The sequence below is a fragment of the Amblyomma mixtum genome, chromosome 2 (assembly GCF_055824585.1).
Source record: "Amblyomma mixtum isolate Tamu chromosome 2, ASM5582458v1, whole genome shotgun sequence".
NCBI classification, from domain to species: Eukaryota; Metazoa; Arthropoda; class Arachnida; order Ixodida; family Ixodidae; genus Amblyomma; species Amblyomma mixtum.
The window spans coordinates 233,999,776-234,026,329 of NC_143013.1; the positions used below are offsets into that span (position 1 = coordinate 233,999,776).

The 26,554-nt window shown below is 45.5% G+C and overlaps 1 long non-coding RNA gene across 3 annotated transcripts; it reads right to left on the minus strand.

The window, feature by feature from the left end:
• Positions 1-4,224: 4,224 nt before the first annotated feature.
• On the minus strand, positions 4,225-16,881 carry LOC149362982 (uncharacterized). Of its 3 annotated transcripts, none has more exons than XR_016289062.1 (5): positions 16,550-16,880; positions 15,566-15,647; positions 14,920-14,994; positions 10,491-10,620; positions 4,226-4,676 (listed from the first exon to the last, which is right to left on the minus strand). It is a non-coding gene; the product is annotated as an uncharacterized LOC149362982 (long non-coding RNA). The 3 variants fall into 3 exon arrangements; XR_016289063.1 differs by having other exon boundaries at positions 4,227-4,676; positions 15,566-15,644; XR_016289064.1 differs by lacking the exon at positions 15,566-15,647 and having other exon boundaries at positions 4,225-4,676; positions 16,550-16,881.
• Positions 16,882-26,554: the final 9,673 nt, after the last annotated feature.

The window sequence follows — 26,554 nt, forward strand, 5'->3', positions numbered from 1 at the left end:
TAAAAAAAAAAGATAAAAATGAGCTCTAGCGCTGATCGTCATGCAAACACACGCGGGACGTGAGGTGCCGACACACAGGGCTTTATTTTAGCGCCTTTCATTCCAGTGCCAGTTCTCTGCTATAAAGCTGTATTATTGCAGAAACGATACGCAGCTAAATTTATACAGTGCACCCGCTTGTTCTAGGTGGACGTTCAACAAGCTGATATGCGCTTTTGCCGAGATTGTGCGTTCCTTGCCCGCAGCAAAAGCCGGCGGCCTACAGACTACAGTTGAACGAACGTATCCCGATTCTTTCTGCTTACAGCTTACAGAAAGCAGGTTATGAGCGTAGAAATCGCAACGACCATGGCAGAGTCCACCAGGGTCGATCGTCGGCGGTCATACCAGTACTTACTGCGTAGTAAGCAAACACGCAATAATCCGAGAGTACGGCTTGTCGTTTGATAAACAACGCACGGGCAGTTTTTCCGTCCTATGTGGTGTCGACTGAAACACGTTAGATTGCGATTGCTCATCGCATGCTTTTGAGGATTTCTTGAAGCTTACAAGGTGCACCGAAGGCACACGCTCGCGTTGTCGTTGCCGATGTATACGAGTGCGAGCTTGATCAGCTGCATGTTCTGCAGTCTGCGGCACGCAGACCCCCTCAATAACTGCAAGTCGTTGTTTTCGATACCAAGCAGCCTATTTCTACCGTACGCGTGCGTAGCAATGAGACGCAGAACGCGAAGCTGGAGAGAGCATCTGCCCTCCGTGATCCGCGACTTGCTTGCCGCCGTGATTGCTGACCGGCTGGTTCCGGTGGCCACCAGCCCACGTGACCATGATGCGTTTTCCTGTCAGAGACGAACTTGCGGGCCGCCAGCGGGCTGCCCGAGCGCGGTTAATCGAAGAGGCCCACTGGAAATTCTAGTGTGCTTGGCGAGAGCCTTGTGGTCAACCCACAGCTGCTTTCCCGAACCACTTGGCGCGTGGCGGGCTTCCCGCGTGTGCAGTTTTTGTCTTTGGTGACTGCGGTATCTATTTTGATTGCAATGTTTTAGAGCGAGCTCTTTGGCGCCTGTTTTCACCGTCGCTGGTGTTCATTGTGTTCATTGGCATTGACATTTTACACTCTGATCGTTTTAAGGAAAGGAAGCGTTGCAGTGTTTTAGAGCGTTGTAGTGTTTTAGAGGGAGCCCTTTGGCGCGCATTGACATTTTACTCAGATCATTTTAAGGAAAGGAAGCGTTGCAGTGTTTTAGAGGGAGCTCTTTGGCAGAAAGGTTGCCCTTGCCATTGTCTGTTTGTGTTCACTTTGTTCATTGCCCTTGCCATTGTCTGTTTGTGTTCAAATTTTACACTCTGATCATTTTAAGGAAAGGAAGCGTTGCAGTGTTTTAGAGCCAGTGTTTTAGAGGGAGCCCTTTTCACTTTGTTCATTGCCATTGTCTGTTTGTGTTCACTTTGTTTGTTGGCGTTGATGTTTTACACTCTGTTGATGTTTTACACTCCGATCATTTTAAGGAAAGGAAGCGCTCATAACTGGCTCCCTGGGTCAGTGCACGCCTGAATCCCACAGGAAATTACTGAGGAGGTTGTGCCAAAATGAATTTGAGGAAAGGAAATTGTTGGAGGAGGTGGTTGTGCTGTGGCGCTAGCCTGGAGGAGAGGCCACAGTTGGCACGATTCCAGCGCAAGCACAGACACTGTGAGCATGAGCCATTAAAGGCTTTCACTCTGGAGATAAACAGCGTTTAAAACGGCGTCGTTGCCATAGGCCTGGCTTACTAGCCCCAAACCGAATCGGTTGTTTAGGATTCCGGACACCTTGACCTGCAAAGCAACCGCCAGCACGGGCAGGGTAAACGGCGCGCGAATATAATTTTATTTACCTGAGCTAATTTCACAAACGAATTACGGACTTCTTGCACGTGGTGCTGCCAGGGAATGGACACCTGACTTACTACCCAACGTGCGAGGTACTGTCGTGCTCTTACCTCGCACGCAGTTGGCGTTGCTTTGGTTTTGCCTGGCCAGTTATGGGGTTACATCTTCACAGCGGCGCGGCTGGCGTCCCCTCGCTACTCACACCTTTCACAGCTGTACAGAGCAACGCGTTCTTCCACATCCTGCCTTAGGTGCACCCGTGTGTACGCTGGTGCATTTTTTTTTTCATATATGCTTGGGTGTTAAATTCTTGGTGCGCATTTACGTGAGTACCTTCTTATTGGTTTGGCTGCAACAATTTTCCGAATTTTAAAATCCACTGGTTGGCGGGTATTGATTTTTTTTTTTCGGTCCTGACATAGTATATTCGAGATTCTGCAGCACTCTTTTGACGGTTTTGACGAACTGTCGCCAATATGATGTTTTCTTTTTTTTTTGGAACTGAAATTGATGACAGCTAATTTACTGCAACTACTGTTTGTAGCAGCTGCCACATGTCTATTTTTTTATTAACTCTAGCAAATATCTTTAGCACGATTGCAGTCCTTTTAAAGAATTCTGGCCTGTAGGATTGATGATCAATATTTCTGCAGTTTTTGGTCGAGTTGCAAACAAAATTGCTCTCAGTCGCATTTAAATGTTGCCAGTGTGCTCCCAAATAGCCTACAAATTGCTCCATATCTGCTCCAAAATGGGACTTTTGCTGCTCCAAAATTAGACTTTTGCTGCTCCCGTGCCTGCTCCAAAAAGCTGGAGCCTGCTTCCACCCCTGCGGGAAGCATTTTTCAGGAAATAAACATGATTGTGCTCAAGTAAGGTGTTTTTGATGTGCTCTGGAATGAATACGCATACAGAGCCAAACAGTCAGCTGCTCAATAACTAGGCAATGACTGCAGTGCAGTAAAATCTCATTAATTTGAAGTCTTTGGGACCACAAGGCGCGCCTTGTGGTGCCGTCGGTTTGTGAATAAATCGGGATCGGACATCCTCGCATGGCATTAAAGATATTCGAATTAACTGGCTGCTGCATCGAACTGTGTGTTCAAATTTATATTAGGAATTGCAGTACCGCAGAAATCCGTTGAATTATCCGGGATTTTCAATTAATAGGTCTAATTATTGGGTTTTACTGTATATTCATTCATTATGCCACGACAAGAATGCCGCACAACAGAAGACAGGACAACACAATTACGACAGCACAGACAACATGAATACGACACAACAGAAAACAGGACAACACAATTACAACACAAGACAGACAACATGTTTACGACACAACAGAAGACAGGACAACACAAATAAGACAAGACAGACAACATGTTTACGACACAAGACAGACAATAGAAATACGACATGCCAAAAATACGACAAGTTTTTTGTTGTGTTTTTGTTGTCTTTTTCGACTGGGATGTCCCACAATTTGAAGAGAATAGGCAAAAAGGCAGGAGTAGATGTTTTTTCGGCTCCTGTCAGACTGAGTGGCTTGTGTGCTAGAGTTAATCGCCCGGATAAAAGATCGGAATCTGGTCATAATTGCAAGAAAAACCACAGGATGAAGTATGTGCCATGCCAAGACAACGTGGTGTACTCAGTCCCGTTGAAGTGTGGTGGGTCATACATCGGCCAAACTGGCCGGTGTCTTAATGAAAGACTTAAAGAGCACGCAAACAATGTCAAGAACGCGGCCCGCCACATAGGTACTCACTGTCGTGACTGTTCATGTTACCCAGAATTCAAAAACAGCCAAGTTGTTACCAAACACAAGGATAAGCTTACACGAGAGATTATTGAGGCATCTGCGATCATGAAGCTGGGTGCGAATTGTATCAGCACTCCTTCCGTTGCCATCTCGGTGAAAGAGCACAACTTCCTGATTTCAAATGATCGATGTACACGCGATACAGCTGCATGCGCATAATGACTGGGATTGATACTTTCTGCTGCTCTCTCTTTCTTTGTTCTAAGGTGCAAAAGAGTATATATATGCTGTTAGCATCCGGAATAAACATTTGTTGTCAGTTCAGCGCTGTTTTTGTCCCCTTCTTCCCTTGGCCTTGTGCCGTTGCGCTGCTTCACTAAGAGTTTCTTAGTACAGATACTGCTACCTGCTTCTGCGTAGTGACAGCGGTTTTAGAGAAAGTTTTAACAGAAAGACATGTCGCTGGCATGGCCGTATACTGTGCACTGCACATCTCCGAAGGGTTGTAGTAGTCATATTCCTGGCGCGTCCATATTTTTTCGAGATTCATCCGACACCTACTTATTAATGTGCAGGAACAGAGCGCTCGCCTGCCTTGTCTAAAGCCGCCTCTTCCACGCTGAAAAGCCTGGCTGCGTGCGGTCTCAGAACAGTCTGCTAATGTGGTCCATAGGTGCTGTTAACAGTCTGGTTCATAAATATAATCTTCTGTGCGTCATCTCAGTAGCAGACTATCCTTAAGCAGAACTTGGGTAAAGCAGTATCTCACTATAGTAGGCAAATTCCAGTGCGATTTGCAGGTTATTCCAGTGCCTAAGTGTACCATACAGACAGTTAGGAAATACAGTGAAGTTACGAGTTTTGTAAGCACATGAGCTTACCCAATCTATTCATGCATATAACAAGAGACTATTGGCTTGAACAGATATTTACCGCCGCAGGCCACAGCACTTCTGTGCCAGGTAGCGCGTCACCTTCTTGTGGCGCTTTTGGAGATCCTCAGCCGAGCAACCCTTCAGCTTCAAATAGTGCCAGAAGGAATCTGCACAGATGGGGTAATAAGTAATGTTAGTGTGGTTGAATATAAAAAATGAGCAGATCGAATAATGAGCATTAATACACCTAACATAGGTTGTCAGTTCGAATCCGGGCTGCAAGAAAGGCTCTAACTTAACTAGTAAGTTTATGCTGCACGACAGGCTGAATCGTATGACACCATCTGGTACAGGGTCCGTCAAAAGTTCCAAGGCCACAGGGTTTGCTTTTGAGCAGCATAGTCGGGCTGTTGAGATACCCTCGAAGCTCAAAATATCTGTAGAGAATAGAAGAAGGATCGTTCTACCATCTGAGAACCTCGATAGCTCTATCGGAATCTTAAGTGCCAGGATATATCGATGAAAAGCGGACCATGTGGCCTGGGAACTTTTGACGGACCCTGTACATTCATGCCAAACGGTTCACCCACTAATTTTACAGGAATGTCGTGACTAAGCAGCCAGACTTTAATGCCTGCCAGACAGATATACATATACTGATCGATATAGTTTAGTTTCGAGCTGTGGTGCTCGAGCATCACACTGCCACCTGCTATTATTTTATTCCATTATCTAACCACCTCGGCTCCCATGGCAACTACTGGGATACACTGCTGCATTGGAGGCTGCCAACTTGGGTTCTATCCGTGGAATCAGCACAACTCAGGCTCAAAACGCAACCAGGCTGAGAACGCAACGCAATGCTCTAAAATTACTACCTCGGGCTAATAGCTCTGGGAGGAAAGCTTCACACACTGGTGCATAATATTATACTTCAGATACACCCAGCAAAGCAGTAGAGAGAAAAGCCCTTTGATGAATAACAAAATTTAGCTGGAGTTTAAAAACCCACTTGCACTCTGCGTAGGTTTGGGACTTGGGGGAAAAAGAGAGGTGCAGGAAATTGCAAAAGGTTTTCAAGCAATTTCAACAAAATTTCAAAAATTATACAGCCCCTGAATTAGGGATGGCATACATCAAAGTGGTGACAAATGGAGTGACAAAGTTCCTTACATAGTGTGTGCACTGATGAGGAATGAGGAGGATTTGGTGTTTAACTGGAAGATTAACAGCAAATAAAGTTTATTGCGCATATCTGCTGCCTATGAAAGGCTAACCGCCGAATTCAGAAGTGCGCCTCAACTCGATACTCCGTCTCCACTCTGTGGAGTGGAGAAAACAACTGCTCTTCCATTTAATGGGCAGTTAGGATTGAAGAATGCCACTCGGCATTTCTTCAGACAAGGAGCTGCTGTAGAGACCTTCTTCCAACTGCCGTCCCTCGAGGAAGCATGAAAGGCAAATGATGATGAGAATAAGGCGAAAAATTGCCTTTGGCTACAAAAAAGCATGGCATGGCTATTAAGTGTCTGTTTTATCACGCTGCACCACCTTAAGAACACAAAGAACCTCACCGTTTATTAGCCTAGTAAAACATCTTTTGCAAGCTGCCTGACGAAAGCAACAGAGAAAAACTACCGGAAACGCTTGCACATCTGGCAACCTTTGCCACCAATGATGTAGCGTCTATGTAGGCATTTACGAATGGTGTAAAAACTGCTGTTCGTCAACTTGTGGGAGGTTTCGCTGGCCTGCAGAGGCCAGCGGCGAAGCTGAGAAGTACCAAAATGGGTTTGGATTTATGGGGTTTAATGTCCCAAGTGACTCAGGCTATGAGGGATGCCATAGTGAAGGGCTCTGATAATTTCATCCACATGGGGTTCTTTCACGTGCACTGACATCGCACAGTACACAATTTCCAGCATTTTGTCTCCATCAGAATGCGACTGCCGCGGCCAGGATCGATCCTGTGTCTTTGAAATCAACAGCTGAGCACCGCAACCCCTGAGACTGCTTCATCATCAAATTATGCATTACATAAATGACACTGCATCACAGAAAAGGACTAACAGTCATGGCCAAACGGTAGTTACAGCCAAAAGTTGGCACCGTGAACCTGCTCCCCACATCCAAAAGCTTAGACAGCTTCAGCCAACACACAGGAATCAGATTGTCTCCCAAACCCCATGACACTGCCTCCCAAAGAAGGTGGCAGCCAATAAGTGGGCAACAAAAAAGTAAACTGTGGGTAACAACTTGAACGTCTTGCATCACGCTACAAGGTGATGTGAAATTTGAGGAAAGGCCCCAAGAAGCACATAATTTTTAGATTTTCAGAGCACTCTTAGCCCTTTAAATGCCAAATGTTTTCCTAAAAAACATGGCACAAATTTTAAGCAATCAATTTTTTTGTGTACATTATTCTTGAAGCCACTTCATTGCATACACATGGGTAGCTGCAGAGCAGTCAGCTCAATGCACCGATTGTGGTTGACAGCACTCAGACATACAGACAAGGGACAGAAACAAAAAAGATGATGGCACAGGCAAGGAACTTAAAACTTTTCCCAGAACTGCCGACATACTGCATAAATACCCACACCACAGGCACCAACACGCAGCGATTTATGCACTCGTGGTAACAAGAAGTGGTATGAGAAGTAGTGGAAAAACAACAAAAGCTAGAAGCAAAAACCAGAGGACACAGCACAGGATAAAACCAGAACAAGGTGAGAGAAAAATTTATAAGCAAGTCATTTTTAAAAGACTGCCAACAGTGGATAGGTTTGACCGAAAGAATATTTAAGAACTGGTCTGATAAAATGGAACTAAAAAACCTTATACACAAACACAGACCAAGCGCAGTGAAAAAAAAAATGAAGGAGAAATGGCAAGAAAAAAAACGCAATAGAAGCAAAATGGCGATTGGGTAAGCAAACGAGAATTAAGCAACAAGCGAAGGTGAAGTGTGCTAAAAATTAAAAGGATAAAAGGGGAATAAAAACGCGCATGAGCCACAAAGGTGAAGCCAACAATTAAGATGGTTAAAAGTGGAAGATGACGTACTACAGTGAAGCCGAGAGATAAAATATAAAAAAGTGAAATTCAATAACCAGTATGAAGGCAAAAATCAAGGAAAAACACCAAAAGAGGGAAGTTGGCAGAAGAGGCAAGGCATGTAACACACATGTAGAACCAGGGCTAGATCAAGTACGTCCACAAAGAAAGGCAATCCTCCGAGTAAAACCAAGCGTGTTCTTTACATTCACCCCGGAGCCTGAAAATCTCTGCGGCTTCCACCATTGCATTGCGTCAGCTTATTACGGGGCTCTATTAACACAGTGGCTTTCTCGAACTTTGGGCAGCATGGCTTTTTTGCGTCCCATTATCAGCAGTGGACTTGCAGGTACCTAAGAGATGTACCCGATAAATCAGTGTAATGCTCTCTTAGCCTTCCATTGATGCCAATGTATACCTTGCAGCAAGAAAAAGGGATTGAGAAAGCACTTCTTGTGCATGCCACTAAGAGTTTCTGTGCAATGCAGTGCAGCCTGTTTCTTTTTTCTTTTTCATTGACGATCCTAGAGAGGTGTGATAGGTGATGGGGGGGGGGCGGCAGCAAAAAAAGCATCTACTCTATCTCTCGAATTTTCTAAAGGTAAATTTCACAGAACCTTAAGAAAATCGGAGAGAAAGCAGGAGTAGACATTGCCTTTTCTGACCCCCTAGCACCTATTGCAGTTGCGGAATCCTAAATGAAAAAAATAAAAGACGCTGCACCACGCAGCACAGAAAACCCTTAGCGCCATGCGCGGGCATTTAATCAATCCTTTTTTCTTGCGGCAAGGTATACATTGGCATCAATGAAAGGATAAGGGAGCATAAGATTGATTTATCGGGTACATTTCTCGGGAATCTGCCAGTCGGAAAGAGCAAAACCACAAAACTATCACACAGAGGCAGGTGACAACACAAGGCCGTACTGACAACTGAAAATTTATTGAACAGCAGTGCTTATATAGACAAGTCACGTGTGTAATCTGCAAACAATCGTAAAGAGGCAAAAAAATTCAATGGCAACCATAGAGCTGAGCAAATATGACAATCACCTGCTCAAAAACGAAACAAAAACAACCGGGGGAAACACAGACAGAAACGCTAATTTTCCTGAAAAATGAACACAGTAGGCGTGCTGACACACTTATCTGGCTCTGACCTCAAGATGGCAACAGCCTCGACAATTTCTCTTTCCAACTGCTTCTTTCTTCATCCAATAATCTGTGTGCAGTTCAGTTTGGGATAGCAGTCTACAATGAGACAGTGAGTGGGACGGCAAATGCCTCCGGGTCTACTCAAGGAACACGCATACTCTTGCAAACAAATGTGTAAACATCTACCACTTTGGACGATATAAAACTGGCCACAGCTGAGGGGAATCTCGTACAACATGCCCCGTTGGCGGTACTTTTTGAATGCCTCATGCCATGTGCAACGGGGGTGGTGTACACGATTCCTCTCGGCTGTGGTCGATTTTATACCGGCCAAATTGGTAGATGGTGAAACACTCCCTTGCAAGAGTATTAGCATTCCTTGGGTAGGCCCTGACGACCTTGCCTGCCTGTCCACTGTCCCAGTTGTAAAGACTGTTAACCTAAACTGAACTGCACATTATTATTGGATGAATAAAGGGCCAGTTGGAAAGAAATTCTCAAGGCTGTTGCCATCCTGAGGTCGAAGCCAGATAGGTGGGATAGCACGCCTTCTGTGTCCATTTTTCAGAAAGAATTGGAATTTGTTCCCCTCCCTAGGTTGTTTTTGCAATGATTGTTTGCAGATTACATGCGCAACTGATCCATATGAGCACTCATTTCTTCAATAACTGTTCAGTTGTCGTACCGCCTTGTGTTTTGCCTGCCTTTGTCCCATTCTGTTTTGCGGTTTTTCTAACGATTTCCAACCAACTGGCCTACAAGCACGTCCTAAATCTGCAAGTCCATTGCCAAAACTGTGACCGAAAAAAGCCATGCCACCCATGTTCGAAAAAGTGCCATTGTGTTAAAAAAGCACCAGAATAAGCCGACATGACGAACTGGTGGGAGCCGCCGGGATTTTGAGGCTCGAGGATTAATGGGCAAGAACACCCTCAGAAAAAAAGATTGCCTTTCTTCAGGATGTTTGACCTAGCCTTGGTTTTAAAAACATCTTGCATGCCTTGACTTTTCTGCTAACTCCTCTATTTTCGCGTTTTTGTTTGCTTTTATCTTTAATACTAATTGAATTTCATATTTTGATATTTTATCTCTCTCGTTTTTACAGTAGCTCATCTTCCTCCTGTAGCCATGTTAATTCTTGGCTTCACCTTTGTTGCTCATGTGCATTTATTCCCCTTTTATTCTTTCAGTTTTTTAGCTCACTTCACCTTTGTAGACCAATTCTTGTTTGCTAGCCCAATCACCATTTTCTTTTCACGGCATGTTTTTTCTTGCCATTTTACTTTTATTTCACTGCCCTTGATCTGTGTTTGCGTGTAGTGTTTTAGTTCCGTGTTATCAGACCAGTACTTGAAAATTTTGGTCAAACCGTTCCACTGTTTCACGTGCTGGTGGGCTTAAAAATGACTTGCTTAAAACTATTCCTTTAACCTTGTTATGGTTTCATCCTTCCCTGCTCTATAGTCTTGGTTTCTGTTTCTAGTTTGTGTTGTTTTCCCACTATTGGCCATATCACTTATTGTTGCCACTAGTGCATAAAATTGCCACCTGTTGGCGCCTGTGTTTTGGTTATATATGCAGTGTTTCGGTGATTCTGGAATAAATCTGTAGTCAGCACCTGTGCCCTCATATTTTTTCTTTCTGACCCCAGTCTGTGTTTCTAAGCTCTGTCAACCACAAAGGATCAGACCAACTAGACCGACAGCTTGTCCTATTCAAGCTCAATACGTACTTTTAAAAGAAATGCTATGGCGAAAACACTGTACTTACAGTAAAGCCTGCTTGACTGAGCGAATACCACTGGCAATTCGCAAATTCCCAGCCTGCTCCTGATTGCTGGCTCAAGCCGCACGCAACTTTGTGGCTTGCACGACTTCCACGAACTCTTGGTCCCTTGAAACTGAAACATAGAGGGATGAGTGAGAGATATCAGATTTGATATGCTTGTATTGCTGCAATGACTAAGAAAAAACGATATTTTCCATAAGAACAATTATTATTTCACACTAGCTTTGACTAAGAAAAAACGATATTTTCCATAAGAACAATTATTATTTCACACTAGCTTCGCAGAGTAAACCTCGTTTATCACGACCTCGTTAACACTGACATACTGCACAGTCCCAGCCTGACTGCATCTAGTTCTATGGTGTCATATGCTTGTTAGCTATGAGCCCTTGGCCTTGCACCGGTTAATACAGACAACCACGGAATGGGCAATCAGCTCCGACCTTTTGAGTCATAGATACTCACAAGCTCAGTGGTCCCAGGGGTTCTAGAAATATTGGCAGGGCGACACAGTAACAAGCATTCCGCACCACTTGCTCTCGCTTCATTGCAAAACAACTCTCACAGCAGACCTGTCCTCCATTTTGCAGTGTGAAAATAATCAAATTCAAAGCATGCACACAAAATGTGGACCTCTCTTCGAACAGAGCTTCAGAAATACGGGTATAATTATTGTAATTAAACCTACCTGCAGTTTTCAATTTATCCTAAAATTTTATGCAACTCGACAAGCAATAAGCATTAAAAAGGAATTAAAATAGCCAGCACTGTTTCAACAATATAGCTATGAAGAAATACGAGACGTATCCACTACTCTCCAGTGGTTCTTTAGCTTCATGCATTATCAATCTACACTTTCTTACAGGCACATTTGCACGCGAAACTTGGGTTTAACCCAATCTTGATGAATCTTTCTGGAATGCAACAATCAGGAGAAACCAGTTTTACTCAAAAACAAAGGGCCCTCTACAATGCATCACAAGGCCGGCTAGGCGCACTCAAGACTACAGCCCCTTCCACAAGTCTCCAATTTGCCTGTCCTCTACAAGTTGCAGGATCCCTGTCCACTGCTTGTCGAATTTCGCTATCCCGCCTTGCTAGTTCTCCCACTGCCCTTCTCAAACTCTTGGAATTCTGTTGCTCTAGCAGATCATCAGCTATTGTATTATTTTTTGTTTTAGCACTACACACTCCATGCCAACAATGCTGGATAATGTACTTTAAATAGGTTTGTAGAGCGTGCAAGTGGCTTGCAGCTTGACGAATAGGCGAGAAAAAAACGCGGAGCCTGACAAATAGGTGTGAAAAAAACGTGGGTTATTTGGAAGAAATGGGCTTGGGCAGGAGATGTAATGCAAAGGCAAGATAACCAGTGGTCCTTAAGAGCGATAGGGTGGATTCCAAGAGAAGGCAAACGTAGCAGGGGGCAGCAGAAAGTTAGGCGGGCGGATGAGATTAAGAAGTTTGTGGGGATACGGTGGCCACAACTGGTGAAGGACAGGGTTAATTGGAGAGACATGGGAGAGGCCTCTGCCCTGCATTGGGTGTTAGACTGATGATGATGACAACCTGGTGAATTTGCCTCGCAACAACCGCTGCAGCCTGATATTTTGTAGAGCAGCACAATGGCCTTCATTTTTTGAGTGGTGAAGTATTCAGCATTTTGTTTCAACCATGAGTGTAAAGGGAAGACATTTTATGTTGCACAAAATGAAGGAATTACATGCATACTGGGCTTTGGAAGAATGCCCTGTGGACAGTACAAAACACTGCCATCCTTGCTTTATCTCTGCCAGGTAACAAAATTCATTATTCTCCAAATACTTTGGACAAAGACAAGCTGCCGTGCACTCATTCGAGCTCAGTGGACTTTCCCTCAAACCAATCTTCAGTAAATAATATCAGGATTAGGCAAAAGTAACTGTAGTGTATTTCAGTGAGTCAGTGCCCTTTACAGAAAGTTTTGGAAACAGAAAAGTTTATGAGCTTTCTGAGCACATGATTGCCCAATCTATTTACATAGTGAAATGGGAAATTTGCCTTCCTATTCAATTTATGCACATTCAAACAATATTTACCGCTGTAGGCCACATCAGTTCTGTACCAGGTAGCACATGCCAAAAAAAGCCTTGATAGTGTAATAAGTAATGTGTGGTTGACTATAGAACTTAAAATCTAGGCCATATCTCTTGGATCTAATCTTGACATATTTCTGCATAATACTATACTGCAGATACAAAAAGCAAAGCAATAGAGAGAGACAGAGAAACTTTGCTAATGAAATGAACAAAATATTTACTTAAAATCACTGACCTGTTACTCAGCATGAGGGAGGAAATAAGAGGGAAAGACGAAGGAAAACAGGTGTAGAAAATTGTTAACGTTTAGCAAAAAATAAATTTAAACAATTTTTGGAAATGATGTATCCATTACTTTACTTGGTTTTAAAGGGTTTAATGCCACAAAGCGGCGCAGGCTATACAGGGCGCTATTGTAGAGGACTGGAAAATTCTTTAGGTGTGCTGACATCACACGGTACCTGGGCCTCTAGCATTTCGTCTCCATTGAAATGAGACTAGTACAGCTGGAATCAAAACTGGCTGGAATCGAACCTGCCTCTTCCGGGTCAGCAGCCAAGCACAATAACCACTCAGCCACCATGACGGCTCCCATTTGGGGTGACATGCATCAATGTGGTGACTGACGGGGCTGACAAAGTTCACTTCAGAGAGGGTGTGCATTGATGAGGTTATATAGTTCAATTCTCCCTGTGCCACATAATTAGACAGGTAAAAATTTATTATGAGCATATGCTGCCTATGGCAGGCCAAGAGATGTAAGACACAAAGCATATGTCCATAAAATGAAAGCAAGAAGAGCACAATTTCCTGCTGTGAGTAACCGCTCCACTATCCAAAAGGATAGCCAGCTTCTTTAAAAAATGTATGTCCTGCCTATGTCCCTTTATGATTATCGCTCAGATTTTAATTCGCATTTATTTCCAACCAACTCAGTTCTCTCCCAATCTCTTATCATTAACCCTATGATTTTCCTGAGTGGTTCACCGCACTGTTCTCAATTTTAAGCCCTTTGTAAAGTACCCCACTTTTCCCGACAGCTTAGCAAAGGCAAAGCAGTTTAAAATTTCTTTTTGAGCATACTGCAAGGTGCTGCTCGTAACTTCTGAGTGCATGCCTAAGGCAATAAACTCCTTTCTTATTCTCCCAACCATTTCTTTCAAATGCTCTATATCTGTGCATGACCTGGCCGAGGTGTATTCTGTTTCGACTTCCAGTACCTTACTGCATTTCATAAAAAGGCCTCTTTCCTGATTATTAAGTATTGATTTAGCTCTCATTTTCACACTGAGTATTGATGTCCTCAATCATTTGCAAGAATTCATCACTTATACTACAACTCACCATTAATACTACAATAACATGAAATCAAATATAACTGAGCGGTCCTCCATGAGTCTTCGCATTTCCTGAACCAACCTGCTGCTATGCAGAGAGGGTCATCTCGTCTAGCATCATCACATCTTGTTCAGGGTATGTGGGTTGTGCAAAGTAAACAACCGTTGATTTCAGGTCACTGCAGTCAAAACTACAAAGTAGCTGGTGCAATGAAATGTTAGTTCTAAGAAGGTCTGCTCGTTTTTTTTTATGCGGGCCCAAGTGAACACAGGCTAAACTGCATGCTGTTTGATGTCAGTGCAGGATAAAGATCCCCAGGTGGCCAAAATTATTCTGCAGCCCTCTGCTACGGCACCTCTTTTCTTCTTTAACTCCCTCCTTTATCCCTTCCCTTGCATCATTGTTCAGGTGCCTATCAAGATGTGAGACAGTTACTCTGTCACTTCCTTGGCTCAAAAACCAATTTTAAATTTTTCAAGGATACTTTCAAGAACGTAGAGGTACAAACTGTACAGTATAACCACATGCCACAGCAATAAACCAGCAATACATCTGCGCTGACAGGAGCTTGCCAAGTACGCTGCAAGGATGCTATGCCACGCAAGATTTGGTGTCATCATACAATGTTACTTTACCGACTGACATTTCAGTGTACAAGCAAGAAATACCATTAAAGTATTATTGTACAGCACAACGTTTTTAAAAGATAAACGAACATTTTGGCCCTTTTAGAGGACACACATGCATAAAAGGCAACAGGTGTGGAATAGTCACTGCACCTGAAGCAGGCTCAACTTTATAATAACAGCGCAGTGTCAAGAGCTACATGAGCGACTATATTTCGTACAAATTTGCAGTTCATGTAATAAGCTGAGGTACTGCTGTAAAGTGCATGTAGAGTTCTGCATGCATTTTTAAACACAGCAGTGAGCCTATGTTGAAAATATTTTTCAAAACAGGCAGGTAAGGTATGCGTAACTGAAAAAGATAATTACCATGAATGGCTTGGAGGGATGGCACAGCTGAAGGCAGGAAGCACGCATGGCCCAGCAGATGCTGGCAGCTGGCAACTGCAGATATATACGTCCCAACCAACAGCTGTCAGTGCCAGTGACAATGTCATGAATGACAACAAAACAAACTGTCGACTGCTTCAGAAACTAAAATGAGGTATTAATATAGGAACACAAAAAGCAATGAGGTGGCCCATGACAAAATAAATAAGGAGATTGTATGTGAAACACCCATACACATTCTTTGAGTACATTTACATGACTGTCATAACCACATTGAAAGATGAGCTGGCTGGAATACCGCTTTATTCTTATGCATGATGAAAAGAGCCCAACTATTCGAATATAGCATGCGCAGGCTTTAGTTAATTACTATTAGGGTGCCTTGCACCAGCGTCTAATGTATTCTTAAATTGAACATAGCACCCAGTCGACCAGTTTACCTTGCATAAATGAGAAGAGAAAATGCAAAAGACATGCATCCAATACCAAGGAGCCCGATATCTCACGTCACAACTGAGCATGATACGAAAATTAGTAGTGCATTTAACAAATTGCACACAAATAAAAACAGCAAAACATTTGTCGAGTGGTAATGCAAGTAGGGGCAAGAGCAAAAAAAAAATACCGAAGAACACTGGTGAGTGAGGTGCAGGGAGGTCTGTGGGTAGGGTTCCGTGCCTGGGAACAGTTCCGAGCGCGGAGAACTGCTGCCGGCAGTCAACCAAGAATAAATAAGAGAAAGTGAAAATGAATAACAAACCATCACCAATTGCGAACGACCTGAAAGCGGGCCGCATAAGCGAGGCATACAGCAAAAAGCTTGAAATCCCAAATAAGTGTGCAGTTGCATCCCCAACAGTTCAGTGCCCTGAAGGAGAGGAAGCATGGACGCCTACAGTTCAGGGAAGACACAAGAACGACCTAACTGACATAATATTGCCAAATTCTGTTCCAATGGGGAAGCACAGATAAAAAGTTTACAAATGACTAGTACATATGCGCCAGCCTTCCACATGCGATCACTGTCTTCAAAATAATTTGCAAGACGAATATTAAGAAGTAAGCACTGATCCGATGAGCACCAACACCGAGCAAAACCATCCGTCGTCTGTTCGCAGTTCGCCTAGCGCGAGTGCTTCATCGCGCAGCACTGCCGCTCATAATAATCTTCTAAATAGCACAAATCCATCCGATGGGTACCAGCCGCGAGCAAAATCACCCGTTGTCAGTTCCCTCGCCTGTTCTTAGCTGTCCACGCAAAAGCGCTCTCACCCGCGGCACTGATCGTCGTCTTCTACGCAGTACAAATCCATGCCAGTTGAATGTAGTAAACATTGTCTGTAGTTTTTCGCAGCGCTAGCAAGCGACCGCATAACTCTGTTGTGATCTCTGGTGGCATTTTTATTTACCACGGCACCTGAGTACTAAACGCAGACATAGACTACGAAGCAAGACTTGTCACGCAGGCTATACGTCCGTTCTTTTCAGGCAACGCATTATAGCTGAGGCAACCGCACGCAGACTGCCTCCACTGCCATCCCTATATAGCCGCACACTAATAACGCGTGTGAATACAGATCAGTAATAGAGAAGCGGTGACGGTACTCACCAATCATGCAGCTCATCCAGGCTTAGTAAAACCGCGCCGTCGTCTTCATTGCCTTTCCAGATGACAAGACGTCGTAGCGCTGCCTTTCTTCATGGCTTTGCCCGTCCAAACTCACCGATGTTGACTGGGCGTAATACTCGTCGTTGGCTTCCAAAACACACTTCTGTTCTTCACACATGTCCGCCGCACAAGCACTCAAACAATGCCATGAAAAGCCAAATAACACAAAACGTGAGGCAACGCACGCACTGACATGGCGCCGGCGCCAGCGGCTTTGCCCTTGTTTTTGCGTCGTTGAAAAACTGCAACTCAAATGCGCTTTTTTACTACTAATATTTAAATTATGTTCAGAAAAAAAATATTTTAATTTTTTTAAATTTATTTTTTTTATTAAGTGCGAACATTAAAGCGTTTTTAAATACTTTTGTAGAAGCTGCGATCCTGTGATCCCATCACCCAGGGTGCCCCGGATGTTCTAGCAGACGACGGAGCAGACGACGGCGCAGACGACGCTGTTGACGGAATGAAATTTCGTTTGCTGCCAGCTAAAATCTCTTAATTGCGACAAAACGGGCAAAGAAATGCACCGTACCTCAAGCTGGTGCATATCAAGGATATGTTGGACGTGAGCGGTAGGACTGAGAGCAGCTGCGATGCATTACTTTGACTGACGCGGGCATGCTCGACGGAGATTTACACGAAACTGAGGGCTTAACTGTGACCCGCACAAGCGGATAACTTTGATATCAACTGCTTTGCGAAACTACGCCGATAGTTGCGTCACACTTTAGCTGATATGCAACAGCGGCTCGCACTCGCCGCATCTTGCTCGCGTGTACTTTCACAATTGAGCAAGAGCCCACATGGAAGCCGATAGAAGCAACTGTGTTTTCGAGTTCAGATTGTTCCGCGAAATACGAGCAGCTTGTTTTAGCACGCACTCGAATTGTAGTTCTCAGCCAGTGCGTCACGAGCGGTGACGATGGCCTCGATGACGAGCGTAAGAATCACCTTAAGGTGGCCGCAACGAAGCCGGTATCCCAAGCGTATATGTGAGCTAAAAGTTGTTTACCTGTGCTGCAAACGTGGGCTCAGTCGCAGTCCAGCCGCTAGCTGCTCAGGTTTCCAGCCTTGCGAGCCCAAGTCGCTGGCTGCTGAGCATTGCGGGAGCTGAGCTTTCAGAAATGACACTGCCCGCGAGCGCGCCGGGCGACAAGTTTGCACTGCTCCCTGGATGTCGTATTCGTCGCTAAGCCTGGCAGGTTTCATATCTATGCCAGAGCTGAGAGTGCTTTCGAACTGGCTAGCGCTGAGGTGCTACTCTCTTCACTGTACGTTGTACTGTGAACCATGTCTCGTAGTGAAATAAAGATATGCGCGGTTTCCGCGCTAACGGTGACGTCGAGGACGAGCTTAATAAACGCTGTAAGACAGCAGATATTCGATGCATATATGTGTGCTAAATTTGTTCACCTACGCTGCATGCAAACGTGAGAATAAAGTCTCGCTCAGTCGCAGGACAGACGCTCGCTGCTCGATTTTCCAGCCTTGCCTGCTCAGTTCGCGAGCTACTGAGCCAATCATTGAGCGAGCCGAGCTTTCGGCAACGACGCCGCCCGCGGGCGCGCCGGCCGACGAACTGCGCGCTGCTCTCTAGCTACCCTTGTCGTCGCTAAGCTTAGCCGATTGCACATCGACGCCTAAGCTGAGTGCGATTCGGAACTGGCTAGCACTGAGGTGCTACCCTCGCCACTGTTTTACTGTGAGCCCCGCGTCATAGTGAAATAAGCTCGGTTTCCGCGACCCCTTCAGGAGCAGAGCTAGCAGAAGCCAGGCGAGCTGCAATGGGCAGCAGAAGCGGCTGTGGGAGAAAATTTGTTTTGCTGTTATCGCTTCTACCAACAACTCCATATTGGCTAACGATACTCTATCCCAGAGCTTAGTAAATGGACGTGAACAAACAATACCAGTGGCTTCCAGGCTGGCAGGCCGGTCCCGAGAAGAGCGCCCTTACGCTTGCATGGCAGTGGCGCACGTCAAAACCGCCCCGACATTCTACTCTTCGCTCAGGTTGTCGTAGCACACTGTTAATAGCGAGGGGCCAGAACACTTTAGTGGACCGAGCGTGAGGGACCAGAACACTCTAGAGGACGAGGCGCGAGGGCGCAGGAGACTGAACCAAAGCGCGCGATCGACTGACGTCAGTCCCAAGACTTCTCATTTCACGTGAGAATCAAACGAGCAGGCGAGTTGCAGGTCACTCTTGTAGGTGTGAGGAAGTGTCGTGGAGCTGCTGCCCGATCGCAAGCGACTGCTGGCCGCATGGCCTTTGCTATTGCGAGTGTGAATGGACATTAAACGCACGTTTACAGTAGGGAGTCACAGAGTTCGCGCGAGTTAATTAAGCCCCTTGGTCACGGAGGGGGAGCCCCGAACTAATACATCCTCATAGGGAAGTCACTCACTGACCGAATTCTTGCGGCGCGACTTCATGTCGCAGAACTCGCCACCCAATCCTTGGCGTCGCGGGGTAACGCCACGTCGACTGGCAAATATTCGGGTTCTTGCTCCTCCGGGAAATTACAGCGCAGGCGCGACGCAACGGTCCACGCGCGCGCCCTTTCTAGGCGTCCGTGTTCAAACACGCTCAAGGCTGTACTGGGCCTCAGGATTCGTACGCTGTTCTCTATATTTAGCGAGATGGTTGTGTCACTGTCATGAAATTTTCAATGGAAGCAATGAACGAAGTCGTAAGAATATATATATATTTTTTCATATTTTATGATGATCTTGCAGCATGCGCGGCTAAAAACTGAAACGTGGAAACTTGATATGGGAGTCACCTTGATCATTTATACAGGCAACAGGTCATGCGTGCGTAACATACATGCTGCCTTTGTGATAGCAGGACGATTACTGCGAGTAATCTTCCAGCTTTTTCGCCATCAGGTTACTCTCATTACGTGACGTTAAGCGACGCGTATATGTGACCTTAGCCTTTTCTCCGCATGTGGTAGTGGGTACAGTATGTTGCGAGACGCACAGGTCACTGCAGCCACGAGTACACTGACCTTCAGTAGCGCTATTCGTCATGCTCGCGCCGGATGGAATGAAGACGCTCGCGTGGCTCGCAGCATGCCACTACCGCAAGCACTGCCTCATTCACAGGCACCGCTAGCATTCTCGCTGGTGCATATGCTTTCTCTTGAGCATGGTCTTATTTCGCTCACACTGTCATGTGCGAACTGAAGGGAAGATTGATTGCGAGCGGCGCCTCTCATCCCCGCCAATTTTCGTGCGGCCGGTAGCTAGGTAGGGAAGCGAGTTGCAAACTCGAGTCGCGTTTGTGAATTAACACTTCATTTAATTCCCTCGATGATCGTCGCCAATCGATCAAAGCAAGTCGCATCGTCTTCGTGGCTCGCCAAAGTGCAAGCGATTTAACACGAAATTGGTGAATGTCCGCCTATCACTATCCCACGATGGCGCTACAGAAATTCGAGATTTCTGTAGAAAACCACAATTACCATCGACTGCAACCTCTAACACGACACTTGCCTCGACAGATATTTGTCCCAAGACAGAACCCACGACAGATATTTGTCCCAAGACAGAACCCACGACAGGTATCTGTCGCAAGACAGATACCTCGACAGGCTGTAGTGTCGCGCGACTGAACCCGCGACAGGCAACTCTGTCGAGGCACGCAGGCCCTGTCGCGCGGCACGACTCTTCCTGAAGCACGACAGCACCTACGACAGAAACCTGTCGCGCGACAAATCCTGCGACAGGCACCTTCTGCACACTACAAAATACAGGAATGATGACTGTCGTGCGACAGAACCCACTACAAACACTTTTGTCGCGAGAAAGAACCCACGACACGAGCCCCTGTCCCACGACACAATGCACTACAAGAGAGCTTGTCGCGCGACACAAAATTTTGTCGCGCGACAGATACGCGACAAAAAATTCTGTCGTGCGTTTTGATCGGGTGGTGATGTTTTTTTTTTGCTCAGCAGTGCTTAATGGACCTGCGAGTTAAAACTTCGTAGCTTGTGGACACGACGTTTTCAGCAATACCGTAGGCCAGAAAGAACAGAGCTTGCTGCCTTCTGGGAATTAGTTGTAAGTATAGCTTTTCACACCAACCGAAGAGTGTCTGACTTTGTAGTTCCCAAGCCCTTTTTACGGTTACTCAACTTCATGTTCTCTCATTTTCTATGCTATGCTGCCGTCGGCGCCATTGGGAATACCAAAACGGTTTAGAGCACCAGTGCTCCTTGCGTCTCTTTATATTTCTTTGCGTTTTCAGGGCGTTACTGGGAATTCATTACAAAGTTGTTGTTTTTTTACTCTGATACTAACCCAGAGAGCGGCAGCACATGACCAGTGGTTTAAAGCATGCAATAAAACAACTGCATATACTTTAGTCCCCACAGAACATCACAACAAGATGCTTTGTCCCCGAAGTGGCCTGCTGCTAAATTAATTCTATCTGAATTATCCGAGGAGCAAAAGTTCTTAGCTCTTGCATTAATCCGTTACTCCGGGTTGACTGATCTGCACAGCGTTGAAAATCTGGCCTTCAGAGTTTCGCGCCTTTCCAAATGCATTTTCGCTCAACATGTCTTACTTTTGATTTTTTATTCTATTCAGCTTACAAGAATTTGAACTAGTCAAACTTGAACTGAGTAGTAGACAACAAGGGGCGGAGCCCAGCACATAGCACAGAGTTATCAAGTTATAATAGTCCGTTTCAAAGTAAGGGGCAATGAGTAGCAAACTGTCGCGTTTAATTCACTCCCTCTTCCTTGAATTCAGCACAGTCAACAGGGGACTTTCCTTCCTGCGCAGGAATTCCTTGTCAGATGCGCAAAGTCTTGCGGTTCATATTTTTCTCGCAGAGTCATGTTTGCCGCCTTTTCTTGGTTATGTACTAAGCGGAAAAGATGAAAATGTAAGATCTGCATTCTAGTCTCACTACCGGGATGCCATATCACAGCGTTGCTAAACACTTGTGGTCATTGCCGTGTAAACTTAGGGCGCCGAAAAAAAGAGACCTGCACAGAAATTTTGTAAGCATGTTCAGTTCTAAACAATGTTTCCGATGTCTAGTTCTGCTGAGTCGCAAGCCGCTATACGGTTCATAACATTTCGCTTCTCCTGTTGACAGATGAATCCCGGACCCCTAAGCGTTGCAAGCCAAACCCCAACCCTGGCGACAACGAAGAGGCGGGCCCCTCGCGGGTGGTGAATGGCTGTGTGGTCTACAATCCTGGCCAAGTTACGTTAAAGGAGTATGGCTTGATAGGTGGAAGCCAAGAGGAACAACATCGTCCCACCGATGTTGATGAGGCCGTAGACTGGGAGTGGCTCTACAACAGAATCTGTGAAGTGCTGCAGGACACCCAGATTCTGGGCTTGGATCACTCCTGATTGCCGAATTAAAAACAAAGCTGACCAAGAGATGCAAGAAATGCATGCTTGAATTTGAATACTATTCAGAGCACGACATCTGCTTGCTCTTCCAAAAAGTGTCAGAAGTGTCCAAACGGACATGCATTCTGCTATATACTTGCTAATCAAATTTTTTCGCTGTAGGAATGTTTTACAGAATGCTTGCTTTTTTAAACGCTTAGTACGCCTGAGAAAAAGTGCCATATACTTAATGATGTGAGCACTCTTTTGTATGATAGCGTGCTATTTGAAATACATCTTTCAAACAACCTGTGTGGCTGTTGACTTTGCGTTATTTGTGAAATGATACACTGCGCCCTGCGCATTCATAGGCGGGAATGCAGTAAAAGGTCATGAATAGCGGTAAGACGTATTGGCGTTTTGAAGCTGCATAATTAAGAACCGCCTGGAACTAAGAGGCCCTAGCAGCTTAGACAATAATGTCTGAAGCATTCTGAAAAAATTCGCGTTGCCGTTGGTCGCAGTGGTGTAAAAACTGAGCGCTGTAACTAACAACTTTTATGAAATTTATTAAGCGATTTGCAAGATTTCCGCGCATTGGTGTAGTCGCCTCCGCGCGCAGAACTGAGCAACCGTTAGTGTAATAGGGCGCAAAGTGGTACAAGATGCGCTGGGGCCACATTTATTGCTGCTGCTGCTGCCGTGCCACGAATGAAGGCGGTTTGGCAAGCGCCGAGCAGCTGTAGATGACGGCTTCCGTTTATTGATTGTAAAACATTTTATTCGCCGGAAAGAGCTTGGTAAGAGGTCGTGTTAAGTGGTCGAGAGTACAAAGCCCTCGACGACTTTGTCAGCCCACTCCACCGCCAGAACTTGCGTTCTGGGGTGAGAGCTGGCCAGCACTGTCTCCCACCGCTCGAGAGAAGAAGCGGTAACTAGATCACCCGGAGGTGGCTCTTTTTTGCAGTCCCAAAGGATGTGATCGTAGGTGGCTCGTTGGCCACCGTGTTTACAGTTCGGGTTGTATAGGTCAGGATAAATGTGTGCGAGGAGTGATGGGGTGCGTATCGATGTCATCTGTAGACGACGCTACGGAACCTCTTGTTCTTTAGTCAGGCTTTTGTCCGGAGGGGGGAAAATTCTCCTCTCTAGTTTAAAATTATTGGTGATATCATGATATTTGATCAAGGAGTCCTTCGCGAAATTCAGGGAGCCAGACTCATCCACTACCCGGTCGACGAAACCTCGGGCATTACTGTGGGCTGCCTCGTTCCCCGGATTCTCCGAATTGGCTGGGACCCATATCAGTTCGGAATAATTTGGTGAGAATTTGGTTGCGTTAAGGATTCTAAGGGAGGTGTTTGTAATTCGCCCTTTTGCGAAATTATTGATACCAATTTTGGAGTCGCTGAGGATGATGCTCTCTTGGGTATGCGCTAGGGCGAGAGCTATGGCCACCTCTTCTGCCGTTTCAGATGATTTCGTTTTGATTCTTGCCGAGACGATGTGGTCACCATTCTCGTTCACAGCCACAATTGCAAAGGCATTCTTATGCTTGTATTCTGCCGCATCTACATAAAGTATTCCAGCACACTGTGCGTATTTATTATGTAAGGCTTTGGCTCGTGCTTGTCTTCTACCCTCTGGTGTAAGAGGTGGATGTTTTTGGGGAGTGGTTTCATTAGTAGGGCCGTTCTATAGTAGCGGGGTTGGTCTACTTTAACATCTTTATTCGCAGGTTGAAAGTTAATTTCGAGCCTATTAAGATTATTCCTGCCAGTTCTGGAATTGGCTAATCTCACTGTTTGAGCCATTAAATAGGCTTCTTTCAGTTCATTGTAGGTGTTATGTATTTTTAACCTCATAAGCCTTTCGCTTGAGGCATTTAGTTGGAGTCCTAACGCAGCTTTTTAGGCCTGCCGTATCATGTTATCCAATTTGTCATTTTCTGCTTTCCCAAATTTGAGATAAGGGGTGGCATAGATTGTCCTCCTTAGCGCAAAGACCTGCACTAGTGTGGCATAAATCTCTTTCCCTCATCCCTTGTCTTCGATTAGCTATACGGCGGATTAATCGCGCCGTCGCTTCTAACGTGCGTTTTAGCTTAGTGAGTGTGTCAGTATTCTTTCTGTTTGTTCGTAAATACAACCCCAGTATTCGCATGTTTTGTGCCTCTTTGACGGATCGTCCATTGACATAGACGTTTATTTGCGAGGGGGATGTCGTAATACTCCTACCTCTTTGTTTATGACGTATCACGAAGAGTTCAGATTTTTGTTCTGAACAAGTGAAGCCGGATTCCTATGCGCATGCCTCAATGATGTCCACTGCTTGTTGAAGTGTGTCTTCTATGTAGCCTTCGCATCAAAGGATGCAAAGGCTATATAGAAGATGCGCGTGATGTCATCTGCATAGAACGTGTCATGTAGGTCTAGTATATGTGCCGATTTGGGGGGAGTTTTGATGAGGGAGAGGTTAAAACGAAAAGGGGACAGGACGGAGCCCTGTGGTGTTCCTTTACATTCTAGTGTGATTGGGGCAGACTCCATTGTTCCGACCGTTATCACTCCTGTTCTGTTAGGGAGGAAGGATCGGATGTAGTTGTACGTCCTTTCTGCGAGGTTGATTTCTTGTCAAAATGACTGTGTGGGTGACGTTGTCGAAAGCTTTAATAACTGCTTTCGTTCGTGTTCCCTCGTCAGCTTCAATTATGTCCTTGTTAAGCTGCAAGAGTATGTCCTGTGTACATAGTTGGGCCCTGAATCTTAACATTCTTTCAGGTAGGAGGTTCATTTCCTCCGCATAGTTTCGGAGCCTGTTGAGGATGACATGCTGCATGAGTTTGCTTAGGCATGATGCTGCCGTTAGAGCCGGCGCCTGAACTGTTCCGTTCTTCCCGCTCTCACCATCTTCTTCTTCATCACGCGAGCATAAACGGTGGCTCCATAGGGGCTTCCGTCAGCGCGAACTCGGATTTGGCGCAAAAAGTACGGGGGAGCTGCAGAGAAAAATGTGAAAAAAAAAGAACAGTATGGACAAGTTTCCACATTCCGGTCAAGTTCAGGTCAAAGAGTACGTGAGGGCCGTCGGACAGGCGAAACAAGCTCACGTGGGCGAACCTGACTATTTCGCAGTGGCTTCGTGATGACACTAATTGTATGTGCAGACAAAGCGTCCAAGTTGGTAACGTCTTCCAAGAGAAACCGGTTGGCTCGTTTACTGCCTGGTATCGCTGATCCGGATTGTTCGAGCGATGGGCTCGATGGAGTCCACTAAGCGGTGAAGGAAGTGCGGCATCCACGCTCTGGAGTGCTTTGTGTAGTGCGGCGAGGTCGACGCGAACGGCAGCCGGGTCGGAACATGTGCACGAGCTGGTTACCGTGCCAGCGACACAAAACAACGTCGCATGTCGCTGCACATGCTTTCCCACTTCTTTCATCGGCGGTCAGGCACTGAATTTTCGCAAGCGACGAAACCGCGGTACGCGACTTAAGAATGTCGGCTGAAGTGACTGGAGCGCACGCTGTGCTAACTGGAGCGTAGTGAATGAAGGAAAAGAAGGATTCGGGTATGGCATTGTCACAATTGGCTGTGAGGAACAGTTTTGACTCCACCCAATGCGCTGAAAACGACGCACGATGGTGTCTGGATGCCTTGCGGCAAACAGGGGCAGCCATGGTTGCCGCGGCTGTCATAGTGGCACAGTAAGAGTCTACAGTGTCAGAGGTATAGCAAGTCTCATCCTCATCCTCTGGATTTTATGCTTATTTAGCACAGATGTTCTTTTGAAACGGGGAACACATTTCTTTTCGCTATCACATCCCTGACAGTGGGCGGGTAGATTTCGTTGTGAGGAACCTGATAAATCGTTGCTGTGCTCCATTGACCTTTCGTTGAGGCATCTTCCCGTTTGGCCTATGTAGGCCTTGCCACAGGTCAACGGAATCCTGTACACAACACCCTCTTCACACTCAACAAAGGGATTCCGGTGCCAAACAGCACAGCCTCTTCTCTTTTTTGTCTTATTGACTTTGTTACAGAGGCTCGAGAGGCGCGACGGGGCTGAAAAAACAACTTCTACCCCAGCTCTTTTACCGATTTTCTTGAGATTGTGCGACAATTGGTGAAGATAAGGAATGACAGCAACCCTTTTTTTCCCGCTGCTGCGTTTCGTCCGAGTTACTACGTCCGCACTTCAAGCTTTTCAGGAGTTTTTCCGCTACCGACGTGAGGAGGGGCTGCGGGTATCCCGAATTCGCTAGCCTAATAACTTGACGGGAAAAACTGTCTGTGAAAAAATGCTTACAGGATTTTGTGAGAGAACTTATGAAGGTTAATCTTACAATGTTTCTTTTAACCAGTTTCGAGTGAGCTGAATCGTAAGGGAGGGTGGCCTTGTTGGCTCTTGGATCAAAAGACCAGCACACGTGATTTGAGAAGACCAACTGTAGCTCTAGAAACCGAATTGTGTTTTTTTCCGGCCATTCATGCGTAATTTCTAGGGGTAAAACCGTATCCGAAAAAACTTAAAGAACTTTGGCTGCTTCTGAAGTGAAAACGTCAGTGTTGCAGTCTAACAAGACC